Raw genomic sequence first — 14669 nt, forward strand, 5'->3', positions numbered from 1 at the left:
GTAGCGGGCTTTGAGATCGCAGCCATCAGCATTTCAACGGTTCCACATCACGCTTCACTGTGTGTGTGTCTAAGGGAGTCCCTGCTGCAATATTGCAGAGAGTGAGGTCACACATTTTAAGGAAGAGAGGAGGTAGGGGAGGAGCTTATTGATTGACAGGTGTTCTGTGGGGTTAAATGATGCTGGAGTGAAACAGTGCATTAATAATGCAGAAGCACACGCAAACACTGCAGGGAAGCAACACATGAAAGAATATAGGCCTGGATTACAATAACATTAAAAAACTGTCCACATAAATACATTGCAAGGGAGTTCATGCTTCACACATAGAGAGGGAATAGTACCATTATTGAATGATCATGTTAAATACATTCACATTTAGCAAAAGATAACTTGTACAGTGTGTGACTTTTGCAAGCCAGCAAGCAAATTTTGGGTTTAAAAGATGTCTATTAACTGTCCAAACAACCCAGACGTCTGGAGTCTCCCTTACCCGACATCTGAACATAGCCCAAAAACAATAAGTGAAATAAATAAATAAGTGAAGGCAAACACCTTGTAATCACTGTTGACTTTGCGTACATGATGAAATACCTCACAAGTTATTTTGGCAAAAATGACATTCAAGTTTATTTCGGCTATTACTTGCTGGAAAATCTCTTGTATCTGTAAGGGCACCATTTTGGAATTAAAAAGGTTTATTTAAAGGGATAGTTCAAAATGAAAATTCTGTCATTTTCTCATTCCATGTTATTCTAAACCTGTATGAATTTATTTTTTCTGATAAACACAAAAGAAGATATTTTAATAAATGATGGAAAGCACACATCTGATTGTAAGCATTGACTTTCATAGTAGGAAAAACAAATACGATGGAATTCAATGGGTAGCATTGTTGACACTGTGTGCTTACCATCATTTATCATAATATCTTCATCATTTATCACAATACTTTCCTACTATGAAAGTTAATAGTTACAATCAGCTGTGTGCTTACAATCATTTATCAAAATAAATAATTTTGTGTTTATACAGGTTTCAGAACAACATGAGGATGAGAAAATGACAGAATTTTCATTTTTGGGTAGACTATCCCTTTAAAGAAATAATTCACCCAAAAAATTACTATTTGAATCACTCTCAAGTCAATTTAAATTCTTATGATTTTCTTTTCACAATTTTAGCTTAAGAAGTAACCAAAAAGCACAATAAAAGCATAATCTAAAAAAAACTATTCACAATATTATAAATTTTATAAAGCCATAAATATGCATGAGGAACCTATTGAAATTTAATAGCTGAAAGTCTTCTTCCCTGCTAATATTAAGTCTTATAATTGGTATATAAATAATGACTGAAGGGTAATTTTTGTATGAACTAAAATAAATTTTAAATAAAATTTGGGCACAGCGTTAACTTTTTGACTATGTTAAATTCTCAAATGTGACCCTGGACCACAAAACCAGTCGTAATGATTTTTTTTATTGAGATTTATACATCATCTGAAATTGAATAAATAAGCTTTCCATTGATGTATGGTTTGTTAGGATTTGACAAAATTTGGCAGATACAACTTTTTTGAAAATTTGGAATCTAGAGGCGGCAAAAAAATCAAAATAATGAGAAAATTGCCTTTAAAGTTGTCCTTAGCAACACATATTATCAATGATAAATAAATTATTTAAATATATTTACTGTACACTGTAAAAAAAATGCAGCATGAGGTTAAAACAACTTGGTTTTGAAAATTAATTCAACCTACTATTTTAAAGAGCACCAATTATCCAATTCACAATTTTACATTTCCTTTGGTGTGTAAGTGTGTATTAGTACATGTTAATAATATGCAAAAGGTACAAACCCCAAAGTAAACGATGACGTGAGGTATTGTTTCCAACGTAAATCTCTTTTCTTGGACTACAACAAACACAGATTGTAGGCAACAGTTTACTTCCTGGGATGGTAATGTAGACAAGAGCGACATTATCATAATTCCTCCCGCTTGGACTCACAGTCTGTAAGTTAACTCCTGTTAGCATTGCATTGTGACCGAATCTTTCAAACATGGTAAGGAGCGTCACATTTTCTGCTGACGTCAGAGGTATTTAGACCAATCACAACGTACAAATTAGCTGGCCAATCAGAGACACAGAGCTTTTCAAATCGATCAGGTTTTGTACAAAATCAGTGCGTTTCAGGAAGACAGGGATATTTGGAGCTACAAAAATGTACGGTATGTGGAAAATAATGTTTTTTGAACCATAAACCACGCGAACACATCATACCAAATACACAATATAACGTTGTTTTTTAACAATGAAATGGGTGTACTTTAAGTTTTGGCTTGTGAAAAGTTGGCATAACTTATAAAATCAAGTTGAAATTGTTTAACTTAATTTTTAAGTAAAACTAACATAAAAATATGTGTTGATTTGACAAAAATGCAGCATATTTTTTACAGTAACAAATAATAAAATATATAATGCTGCATATTTGTTACAGTAAAAATAATAAAATATATGTTGATTTGACAAAAATGCTGCATATTTGTTACAGTAAAAAATAAAATATATGTTGATTTGACAAAAATGCTGCATATTTTTACAGTAAAAAATAATAAAATATATGTTGATTTGACAAAAATGCTGCATATTTGTTACAGTAAAAAAATAAATGTTGATTTGACAAAAATGCTGCATATTTGTTACAGTAAAAAATAATAAAATATATGTTGATTTGACAAAAATGCTGCACATTTGTTACAGTAAAAAAATAAAATATATGTTGATTTAACAAAAATGCTGCATATTCTTTACAGTAAAAAATAATAAAATATATGTTGATTTGACAAAAATGCTGCATATTTTTTACAGTAAAAATAATAAAATATATGTTGATTTGACAAAAATGCTGCATATTTTTTTACAGTAAAAATAATAAAATATGTTGATTTGACAAAAATGCTGCATATTTGTTACAGTAAAAAATAAAATATATGTTGATTTGACAAAAATGCTGCATATGTTTACAGTAAAAATAATAAAATATATGTTGATTTGACAAAAATGCTGCATATTTGTTACAGTAAAAAAATAAAATATATGTTGATTTGACAAAAATGCTGCATATTTGTTACAGTAAAAAAATATGTTGATTTGACAAAAATGCTGCATATTTGTTACAGTAAAAAATAATAAAATATGTGTTGATTTGACAAAAATGCTGCATATTTGTTACAGTAAAAAAATAAAATATATGTTGATTTGACAAAAATGCTGCATATTTGTTACAGTAAAAAAAATATGTTGATTTGACAAAAATGCTGCATATTTGTTACAGTAAAAAATAATAAAAAATATGTTGATTTGACAAAAATGCTGCATATTTGTTACAGTAAAAAAATAAAAAATATGTTGATTTGACAAAAATGCTGCATATTTGTTACAGTAAAAAAAATATGTTGATTTGACAAAAATGCTGCATATTTGTTACAGTAAAAAATAATAAAATATGTGTTGATTTGACAAAAATGCTGCATATGTTTTACAGTAAAAAAATAAAATATATGTTGATTTGACAAAAATGCTGCATATTTGTTACAGTAAAAAAATAAAATATATGTTGATTTGACAAAAATGCTGCATATTTGTTACAGTAAAAAAATATGTTGATTTGACAAAAATGCTGCATATTTGTTACAGTAAAAAATAATAAAAAATATGTTGATTTGACAAAAATGCTGCATATTTGTTACAGTAAAAAATAATAAAATATATGTTGATTTGACAAAAAATGCTACATATTTGTTACAAAAAATAAATAAAATATATGTTGATTTGACAAAAATGCTGCATATTTGTTACAGTAAAAAAAAAAAACATATGTTGATTTGACAAAAATTCTGTTCATTTGTTACAGTAAAAAAATAAAATATATGTTGATTTAACAAAAATGCTGCATATTCTTTTCAGTAAAAAATAATAAAATATACGTTGATTTGACAAAAATGCTGCATATTTGTTACAGTAAAAATAATAAAATATGTGTTGATTTGACAAAAATGCTGCATATTTTTTACAGTAAAAAAAATAAAATATATGTTGATTTGACAAAAATGCTGCATATTCTTTTCAGTAAAAAATAATAAAATATACGTTGATTTGACAAAAATGCTGCATATTTTTTACAGTAAAAAATAAAATATATGTTGATTTGACAAAAATGCTGCATATTCTTTTCAGTAAAAAATAATAAAATATATACGTTGATTTGACAAAAATGCTGCATATTTGTTACAGTAAAAAATAATAAAATATATGTTGATTTGACAAAAATGCTGCATATTTGTTACAGTAAAAATATCTTTACTAATATCCTAAAGATTTTTTGCATAAAAAATTGATAATTTTAGTCAATGTATTTTGGTTGACTGGTTTTGTGGTCAAATGACATTAGATTTGATTTGCTAGGATATTCATCTTTTTTTTTTAAACTGTCAAACTGAGCTTTTAACACTTTTGATTTGTTGTGGATCTGTTCACCAGCTCTTCCTGAAGTTTATATTGTCCCTCAGTATCTCATTGTTCAATTTTTTTCCATTTTCAGAATTATTAGTCAGTGCGTTTCTGTTGCTGCAATTGTTTTAGTGCTGACACTTTCTTCATCGCCTCTGTTATAAATAAAGTTAATTAACTTGAACTAAATGTTCATTTTATTAACAGTGTACAGAAAGTTCTTCCTATAATCCTCTCTCTCTGGGTGTTCCTGCTATGTCCGTCTCTTTCCCCACTCTCCATCTGTTCCTCGTCCTCCCACGCTTCCAGACCATAGATGACTGGATGGATGAGGAGAGTGTGGTGGTTTCATATAGATGTATAGACAAACAAATGCAGCTAATTGTTTCATGTAATCACATTATTTAAAACACATTCATTGGCTGGAGCAGTAAGTGTGTATCCAGTTTAAGGTCGTGTTTATGTGTTTGTTATGTTTAGAGGAGGGAAGGACGTGCCGATAGGTCATTTGCTCTAACAGTTTGCAGACTGGACATCCCTGTGGGAAATACATCATTTGTAACATCTACTGTTGTGTCAGCAGTCCTGCAAAGTCAAAGCGAGGCTGCAATTGGACCGAATAGAAATGAAATAAGTGTTTTAGTTAAAACAACAACAACAACTGTTTTGATGTTCATCCAAACGGTAATACAGAGTGGCGAGAAGGGACATGACCTCTGAAAATGTTCAGCATGTGACCCTGACACGCTTTTAAAACAATGAGCAACATTTCTATATCCCTCAATCTCTCTCACACACACACAGTAATCTGTTGATAGACGACACCTTGCTATCAACACCCTATGGGTTTACTTCGACTTCGAGTCACCTTACAAACTCTCAAACTCTTATTCGGACACACTTTCCCCACATGTCTGAAAGCCAGTGTACAGTATTGAAAAAGTATCTGGTAGGGCCAATGCTGTTGGGACACAAATGAATGACAGTAGATGTCCTTGTGCAATGTCAACACCCCTCACTGGGATTATCGCTGCAGTGAACATGTGGGCAGACATGTGAAGATAGGGCATATGGATCTGTGTGTAATCACTGATACAGATTCTCTGGGAGAAATTAATATGTAAAAAAAAGAAACAGGGTTCCCACACCTTAGTTAACTTTAATTCAAGGAACATTCAAGGACTTTCCAGGTCCAATACCCTCAAATTCAAAGACTAAATGTGGGGACACATTTCAAGTGAGAGCAAGGTTACATCGTGTTACCTTTTAAGATACAGTGTTACAGTTCCCTTTCGAGGCGCTGCATCACTGTGGTGACACTTTGGGGACGCGTCCAGGGGTAAGTGCGCCTGAATGTGTATTTCAAATTCAACCAATGGTGAGGCTTAATGACAAAGACAGGGTGACGCGGGAGCCAGGAAGTATATCGCTATCTGAAATATTCCCAAAGACAGCGTTACAGGGACGCAGGAAGTATGGCAAGAGAGACGCAGCGTCTCGTTCCCTTCTCAGGGAACAACACTAACATACGTAACCCGAGACGTTTTCATGTGTCAAATACAACTATGCAAAAAAGCATTTTGGTATGAATCAACATTCGCATACAGAAGATATAAGCAAAGCGAACAGTTTAGCACGTAAAAAGTCTAGAATTTGTATGATATTATCCTACACTACACAGGGAATAATATGGATATTTTTTCCAGAAAACTCAGATTCAAGCACTTTCAATGACCTGTATCTATGTATGTAAACTTCCCAGGCCCCATCATCTTTTATTAAATAGGGATCACTTTCAAAAGAATATAATTTAACTCGGCCTGATCTTACAGGAATTTGCATGTATTTTACGAGTTGGCTAATTTGTATGAATTCTTACAAAAACGTATTGTAGAAAAATTATACCCCACCTGTTACACCAATGGCACGGGCCGAAAGCAAATCATACAAAAGCCACCTCATAAAAAACGAACAAACTGTGATGGTTTAACTAGCCTATAGTACCCATGTTTTTAACCATAGTTAATTCATTCTTATAAAGGGTATAAAAAAGACAAATGGGTTTAGTGCCTGAAGGTAAAAGTTTTTGGGAAAAATGTTCCCATAGGAAGTTTGGAATGAGACAAATGTAGGGCGGGACTTGATTTCGTCCTTCAGAAATTGATTAGACTGTTAGAAGTTGGAAATCTGCCCATTGGACGGTCAACATATCCCAAGCATTATGTCATCAATGGAACGGATGTTATTTCGAAGGGGAGGGGCATTTTGAAGATAATGTTTTAAAGGTTATATATGATGAGGACTTATGAATTTTATTAAACGTAGTCTCTGTTTGTGATGTTGCTGGTTCGAATCCACCTTTTGCAGACCTCGCTATTCTCCCTTTTCATATCACATCACATCGAAAAACATGTATTTTAAAAAAAAATGAAGAAAATGTTTGGAAAGTGGAAATAAACGGGTGTTTATTAAGAATAAAAGTACTTACTGTGTACGGACGGTTAGGTATTGTGAGGGCTTTCATTCTCCCAATAATGTAGCATCCTGTAAAGTGCACCTATTTCATTCAAAAAACAACGTATTTGGTATAATACAATGTGTTCACGTGGTGGTTTATGGTTAAAAAACACATTATTTTTCACATACCGTACATTTTTGTAGCTGTAGATATACAGTTTTCCTTGATTTTGTAAAAAAAACTCATCGATTTGAAAACCACTGTGTCCTTAATTGGCCAGATAATCTTTACGTTGTGATTGGTCTGAATACATCTAACGTCAGCCGGAAATATGACGCTCCTTATCATGTTTGAAAGATTCGGTCACAATTCAATGCTGACAGGAGTTAACTTACAGGCTGTGTGTCCAAGTGGGATGAATTATGATAATGTCGGTCTTTACTACATCACCAACCCAAGGAAGTAAACTGTTGCCTACAATCTGTGTGTTTGTTGTAGTCCAAGAAAAGAGATTTATGTTGGAGACGATAACTTGCGTCATCGTTTGTACCTTTTGCATATCGTTTACATGTACTAACTTACACAACTACACATCAAAGAAAATGTAAAAACGTGAAACGGATAATAGGTGCTCTTTAAATAATTTTAATAAATATCATTATTTACAACAGGGGTGGGCATCGAGGGCCACAGTCCTGCAGAGTTTAGCTTCAACCTTAATCGAACACACCTGAATGTCATTTCCAAACAGTTCTGAAGACTTCAATTAGATTTTTCATCTGTGTTTGATTAGGGTTGGAGCTAAACTCTGCAGGGCTGTGGCCCGCAGGACCAGGAGTTTCCCATCCCTGATTTACAATGTGTTATTATTGGATCTTGTTAAAAATACTGAGGCATATAATAATGAGCCATAGATAGCATTTAATTAGTATTTACCAGTGGTGGCCGGTGATTTCTTTTATCGAGGGCGCACAATGCGAAGTTCGTCACACCATGTATAGCCGTCATGTGTGTGGCTTGTAATTTCAAAATATGTGTGCGTCGAGTGATCATGCATCACATGTTTTGTCAAAATAAGTGCCTGCTGCTGACACGACTAAAGGGTTTGTGATAAAAGAGATGCTCGCGTTTGCCAGATACTCGCATAATCTCATGCGTAATCAGAGTTTACTGTTAAGGGAGTGTCTTGCGTGTATTTTATAATAAACGGTTTTGAAACGTCTGCAGCAGGTACTTATTTTGACCAAACACGTGATGCACATGATTCACATGACGCAACAAACACATATTTTGAAAACACGAGCAACACACGACACTCCGAACACTTATTTTGAATTTGCGCCCTTCGGAAGAGCAGTCACGAGCCACCATTGCTATAGACGGTTTCATCGGACGCACGTGATACACGTCTGGATCCGAACTTTACTTCCGGTTTCGTTTTTTTTTAATGGTCTGACTAGTTGCTAAACTGATCTCTTCAACAAATGCCTCGTCGAAAATAAACAATTTTTTTGTTTCCTAGATAATCTATGTGTTGTTGTTTTTTGCTTGTTTTATAAATAAACTACATTTAAAGTACTTTGTTGTTATTTATTATTAGCGGAGTTTAGCCTACCGGAAGTTACGTGCGGACCGCGACAGCCGCTTGTTTATGTTGTTACTGCTGAAACCGTCTATTTACACTTATAGCAAATTTGATAATTTTATTTAATAAATAAAACTTATTTTCACCTACTGTAAATTGCATATGGTTAAGAAAATGCTGATATTGTCAATTGTAAATATTTCTATATTTTTACTAAGTGTAAATAGCTGCTGTTTTATTAAAATATTGACATGCATGAATAATTTTTTATATGATTAGTAAATTTTAAATTTAAATTATTTACTGGCAACACTTTGTTTAAAGTTAAATGAACATTGAACATTAACATGTCTTTATCTTTACAGAATAAAACTAAAAAATACCAGCATTTTGTAAACAAGAAATCCTTATCAAATTTTTTCTGTTTTTCCTTCAGATTTTGATTGCCAGAATGCAGTTCACAATCAATAATGTGATGTATAATGAAATCTTTAAGTGTATTGCTAGACCATAATACTAAAGCGTTATTAACATGATAATAATAACATAATGTGAAGGAACCAAAAAACATTTTTTATTTCATGGTGACTTTAACGCCTCTCATGCACTGAAAAAAATGATTCATTGAATTTAATCAATTTTTTTAAGGTAAGTGGTTGCAATTAATTTATTTAAGCTACATTTAAACAAAAGTTGTATATTTTATTTTACTTTACTAATATTTTTTGTTTAAATGTAGCTTAAATAAATTGATTGCAACCACTTACCTTAAAAAAATTGATTAAATTCAATGAATAATTTTTTTCAATGTGGTTCTGTTCTTGCTTTATCAGAACATCATCTTGAATGACGCAGACAAAGTTTCCCACCAGAGAATGTGAGCAAACCCTTTCACCCTAAAAAATCAATCTCTCCGGGGTCTCTCTCTTATTGATCCGGTGCTCTGTGAGAATCGAGCTTAGCTTCCTATCAATGACAGGATCAGAGTAATAATACCAACCAAACCAGAGAGCGAGAGTGAATGAGAGAGACGAGGTTGGTTAAAATAAATACTTTACAAGCTTATTCCATAATGTAAATGAATTAACCCCTTAAGACCCTGCATCCACTGCAATGGACATCGCATGTTTTGTGGTTCAAACTCATAAGCACTGGAAAAATCAGGTCTGAAGGGGTTAATTTGATTTGACTTTTTTAAAGGGTAAAGTCCCAGTGACAGTTTCTGAACCATTTTATCAGTCTGCCCTAAACCCACACTGATGCCCTACAAAGTAGATGATAAACAAGCCTTTAGAGAAACATCGGTGGAAAGCTCCGCTGTAATGTCCACGGAAACCAGAAGAGTAATGCTTTCACTAAAGGTTTATTAAGGTTTTTATGTCCCTGACCCAGATTAAAAACCCAGTGTGTGACGCTACAGCTCTCCACAGCGAGGCGAAAATCCTCTAGAGGCGTAAACACTTTGGCCGACACTAAAAACACCTTTTTAATAACAACCAAACGCTTGTTGGAGCTCAAGAACCTCCCAGTATTCTCCAGGGAGCGCGGGCCGTCCCATTAAGAAGCGTGCAGCGAGCGCTCATTAGTTTAAGTCAGGTCTGTAAGTGCATTAAATTATTCACTCTACACCTCCCACCTCACATTATTCACTCTTTTTTTAATAGACCACGTCATTCATTTGCTTTTCAGGGACGGCTGCCCAGGTCACGTCTTTTGGCGTTTTTGTATTTTTGGTGCTTTTGGACCTTCACTAATGTTTAAAAGCTTTTAAAGGTATTCAAGCGTGCCAGAAGAGAGGAAACAGTCAGCTCATCTAACATACATGAGCTGCGGTGAGAGGAGGAAATAGAAGAGTGGGAAAGAAATGAAACAGGGAATGAATCATACTCAAATCTATATTTGATCTACTCAGATCTAGCCACAAAGGCTGACCTTCACACTTGTCCTGAAACAAAAATCTATTTATAAGGCCCACAACATATACTGTACATACATTTGTGACCCACAAAACCAAACTGTTTATAGATCCTATTTTTATGACCATTACTCCCCAATTTTTTTTTTACAGTGGTTTACCTTTATTCAAAATTATAATTAAAACTCTGTAAAATGACAAACATTATCTGTCAAGCTCGACTGTTATTTAAATTACACTGCAAAAAAATGCAAAAAATTCTTAAATTAAGATGTATTTTCTTGATAAGCAAAATGAACTAGGAAAATAAGTCTAGTTTTTAGACAAAAAATATAAAATGTAAGCGAATTTGTGTTTAAAAAATACAAAAAATCTGCCAATGGAATAAGAAAAACATTCTTGAATTAAGTGTTTATGAAAAAGTAAACTTATTTCAAGAAAACTTTTTCCATTGGAATTTTTTTTGCTTGTTTTAAGCCCTAATTTACTTAAAGTTTATATTTTTTGTCTAAAAACTAGACTTATTTTCCTAGGTCATTTTGCTTATCACTGCAAAGTGCACTGCAAAAAATTATTTTCAAGAAAAAAAATCTTGGTATTTTTGTCTTGTTTTCAGTAAAATTATAAAAAAAAATCTTCATTTAAGATGCTTTTTCTTGATGAGCAAAACGACCCAAGAAAATAAGTTTTTTTTAAAAAAAATATATAGTTTTTAGAACAAAAATATCAAACCCAAGTGATTTTGTGCATAAAACAAGCGGAAATTTTTCTTAAACACTAAATTCAAGAAAAATTCATGTTTTTTTACCCCATTGGCAGATTTTTTTGCTTGTTTTATGAACAAAATCACTTAAATTTGATATTTTTGGTCTAAAAACTAGACTTATTTTCTTGGGTTGTTTTGCTCATCAAGAAAAAGCATCTTCATTTAAGAATTTTTTGATATTTTTACTGAAAACAAGACAAATATACTAAGAATTTTTTTTCTTGAAAATGACTTACTTTCTTAGTATTTTTGTCTTGTTTTCAGTAAAAATATCTAAAAATTCTTAATTTAAGATGTATTTTCTTGATAATCAAAATGACCTAGGACAATAAGTCTAGTTTTTAGACAAAAAATATAACATTTAAACGAATTTGATTCTTAAAAAAAAATCTGCCAATGGAATAAGATTTTTTTAAATTAAGTAAACTTAATAAAAAACTTAATAAAAAAATGTTCTTATTCCATTGGCAGATTTTTTTGGCTTGTTTTAAGCACTAATTTACTTAAAGTTTATATTTTTTTGTCTAAAAAATAGACTTATTTTCCTAGGTCATTTTGCTCATCAAGAAAACGCATCTTAATTTAATTTTTAGATATTTTTACTGAAAACAAGACAAAAATACTAAGAAAGTCATTTTTTTGCAGTGTATTATGTCATTAATGACAAAATATCAAAAATCTATGTTTTTATGCAGGAAAATACTAAATTATTTATTTTCTGATTTCTGAAATTACATAAAAATTCATGTACATTTATAATAAAAATCTGTAAATGTGTAGTACGTACATTAAAAGTTCATGACCATACTAACAATTTAACATGAAAGACAATGTAAAATAATACATTAATTTATTGTTAAAAGTGTATAGGCTTACTTAAAGCAACACTATGTAGTTTTTTTATCTTTAAATAATGTCTCTAAAATTAGTTCAGTGATAGAACAACTTTTAACTGGACAAATTGTACTGTTGCTGCAACCTGAGTAGCCTCCTAGCTGCTACAAGCACACTCTTAAAGTGTCGGTGGAGGGCAGAGCACACAGCCCCCGCCCCTCCCCCTGCCTGCAGAAGAGTGTCTGATACCAGGCACTATTGCGCTTTTCAACCACATGGGGGAGCTGTAAGTCATTTTTACATGGAAACTACATAGTGTTGCTTTAAGACCGCATAAGAAATAATGATTGGGAAAATAGTCATCAATTTAAAGAGCACCTATTGTCTGATTCACAATTTTACATTTTCTTTGGTATGTAAGTGTGTATTAGTACATGTTATTGATATGCAAAAGGTACAAACCCCAGAGTAAACGATTACGCAAGTTATCATCTCCAACGTAAATCTCTTTTTTTGGACTACAACAAACACACAGATTGTAGGCAATAGTTTACTTCCTGGGCTTGTTGACGAATTATCATAATTCCTCCCGCTTCGGACTCACAGCCTATAAGTGAACTCCTGTTAGCATTGCATTGTGAGCGAATCTTTCAAACATGGTAAGGAGCGTCACATTTCCGGCTGATGTCAGAGGTATTCAGGCCAATCGCTTTAGGTGCGAGAGGTCCCATGTTCAAATCCCGGACGAGCCCCCATTTGTTACACGCCATGGCTTAAAACGGAAAAAAATCTGTAAAATTATTGCTTTTGGACTTTACTAGAATTAAGAAATCTTATGTGTTTTGTTTGTTAGCTGCTGCTGCCAGTCATTTGATGTTTTTTTACAGTGCAGTCATAAGGGTAATTTTCATAATGGAGGTTTATACATTATCCGAAAGCTAAATAAATATGCTCTCTGTTGATGTATGGTTTGTTTGGTTGAGATAAAATCTGTAAGGGTGTTAAAGGAATAGTCTACTCATTTTCAATATTAAAATATGTTATTACTTTAACTTAGAATTGTTGATACATCCCTCTATCATCTGTGTGCGTGCACGTAAGCGCTGGAGCGCGCTGCGACGCTTCGATAGCATTTAGCTTAGCCCCATTCATTCAATGGTACCATTTAGAGATAAAGTTAGAAGTGACCAAACACATCAACGTTTTTCCTATTTAAGACGAGTAGTTATACGAGCAAGTTTGGTGGTACAAAATAAAACGTAGCGCTTTTCTAAGCGGATTTAAAAGAGCAACTATATTTTATGGCGTAATAGCACTTTTGGGAGTACTTCGACTCGCCTGAAAAGTCCGCTCCCCTTCTCACTCTCATAATGGGAGAGGGAGGGTGTTACTGCGCCGAGTCGAAGTACTCCCAAAAGTGCTATTACGCCATAAAATATAGTTCCTCTTTTAAATCCGCTTAGAAAAGCGCTACGTTTTATTTTGTACCACCAAACTTGCTCGTATAAATACTCGTCTTAAATAGGAAAAACGTTGATGTGTTTGGTCACTTCTAACTTTATCTCTAAATGGTACCACTGAATGAATGGGGCTAAGCTAAATGCTATCGAAGCGTCGCAGCGCGCTCCAGCTCTTACGTGCACGCACACAAATGATAGAGGGATGTATCAACAATTCTTAGTTAAGGTAATAACATATTTTAATATTGAAAATGAGTAGACTATTCCTTTAAGGGTGCAAAAATCACCTTTAAAGTTGTCTAAATGAAGTCCTTAGCAACACATATTACTAATGATACTAATTACATTTTTGATATATTTACGGTTGGAAATGTACAAAATATCTCCATGGAACGTGAGCTTTACCTAATTTACTAATGATTTTTGGCATAAAAAACCTCATTTTGATTTATTGTTGGCTATTACACTTATGACGGGTTTTGTGGTCCAGGCTCTCACACACATACAGTATATATATATATAAAACACACATTCAGCCTGCTTGTTTCTTTTAACAAATCATTTATTGACATCATTAAACAGCTTTAGCTTTTCCAGTTGTGTGATGGCCATGTAAATGACACGCTAAGATTTGCATACATCTTCCCATTTCTCTCTTTAACATGGCTTACAGTAAATCCTTCTGCCCGTTATAAAGACACCTTAAGTGTCTGTGATTTTGATGTGAGAAACGGTCAAACACCCCACACACTCGTGAAATACATATAAACGTCTTCACCTGTCTAACACTGGGACACAGATAAATAAACATCTAATATAGCACATCTCTGTTAAACCAACAATATAAATCTGACTTTGTGACAAATGTGGAAAAATAAACAAACCAAAACTATATTTATCCTCTCTTACCAATATTTCCTTTTAAATCAACTGTTCTTTTGGCATCCATTACATATGCTGTGGGTGATTTGTACATATAGTATATAAACAATACAGTGTTTAATTCAGAGAGGGGCGTAATGTTTCTTTATGAGTCAGAGTATGTGTGACATGCCTGCCCTCATATATACTGTATATAACACAACCGTTATTACACATGTGTGTATTACAGTGATCCACTGTAACGGTGTGTATTGT

The sequence above is a fragment of the Misgurnus anguillicaudatus genome, chromosome 7 (genome assembly GCF_027580225.2).
Source record: "Misgurnus anguillicaudatus chromosome 7, ASM2758022v2, whole genome shotgun sequence".
Lineage (NCBI taxonomy): Eukaryota > Metazoa > Chordata > Actinopteri > Cypriniformes > Cobitidae > Misgurnus > Misgurnus anguillicaudatus.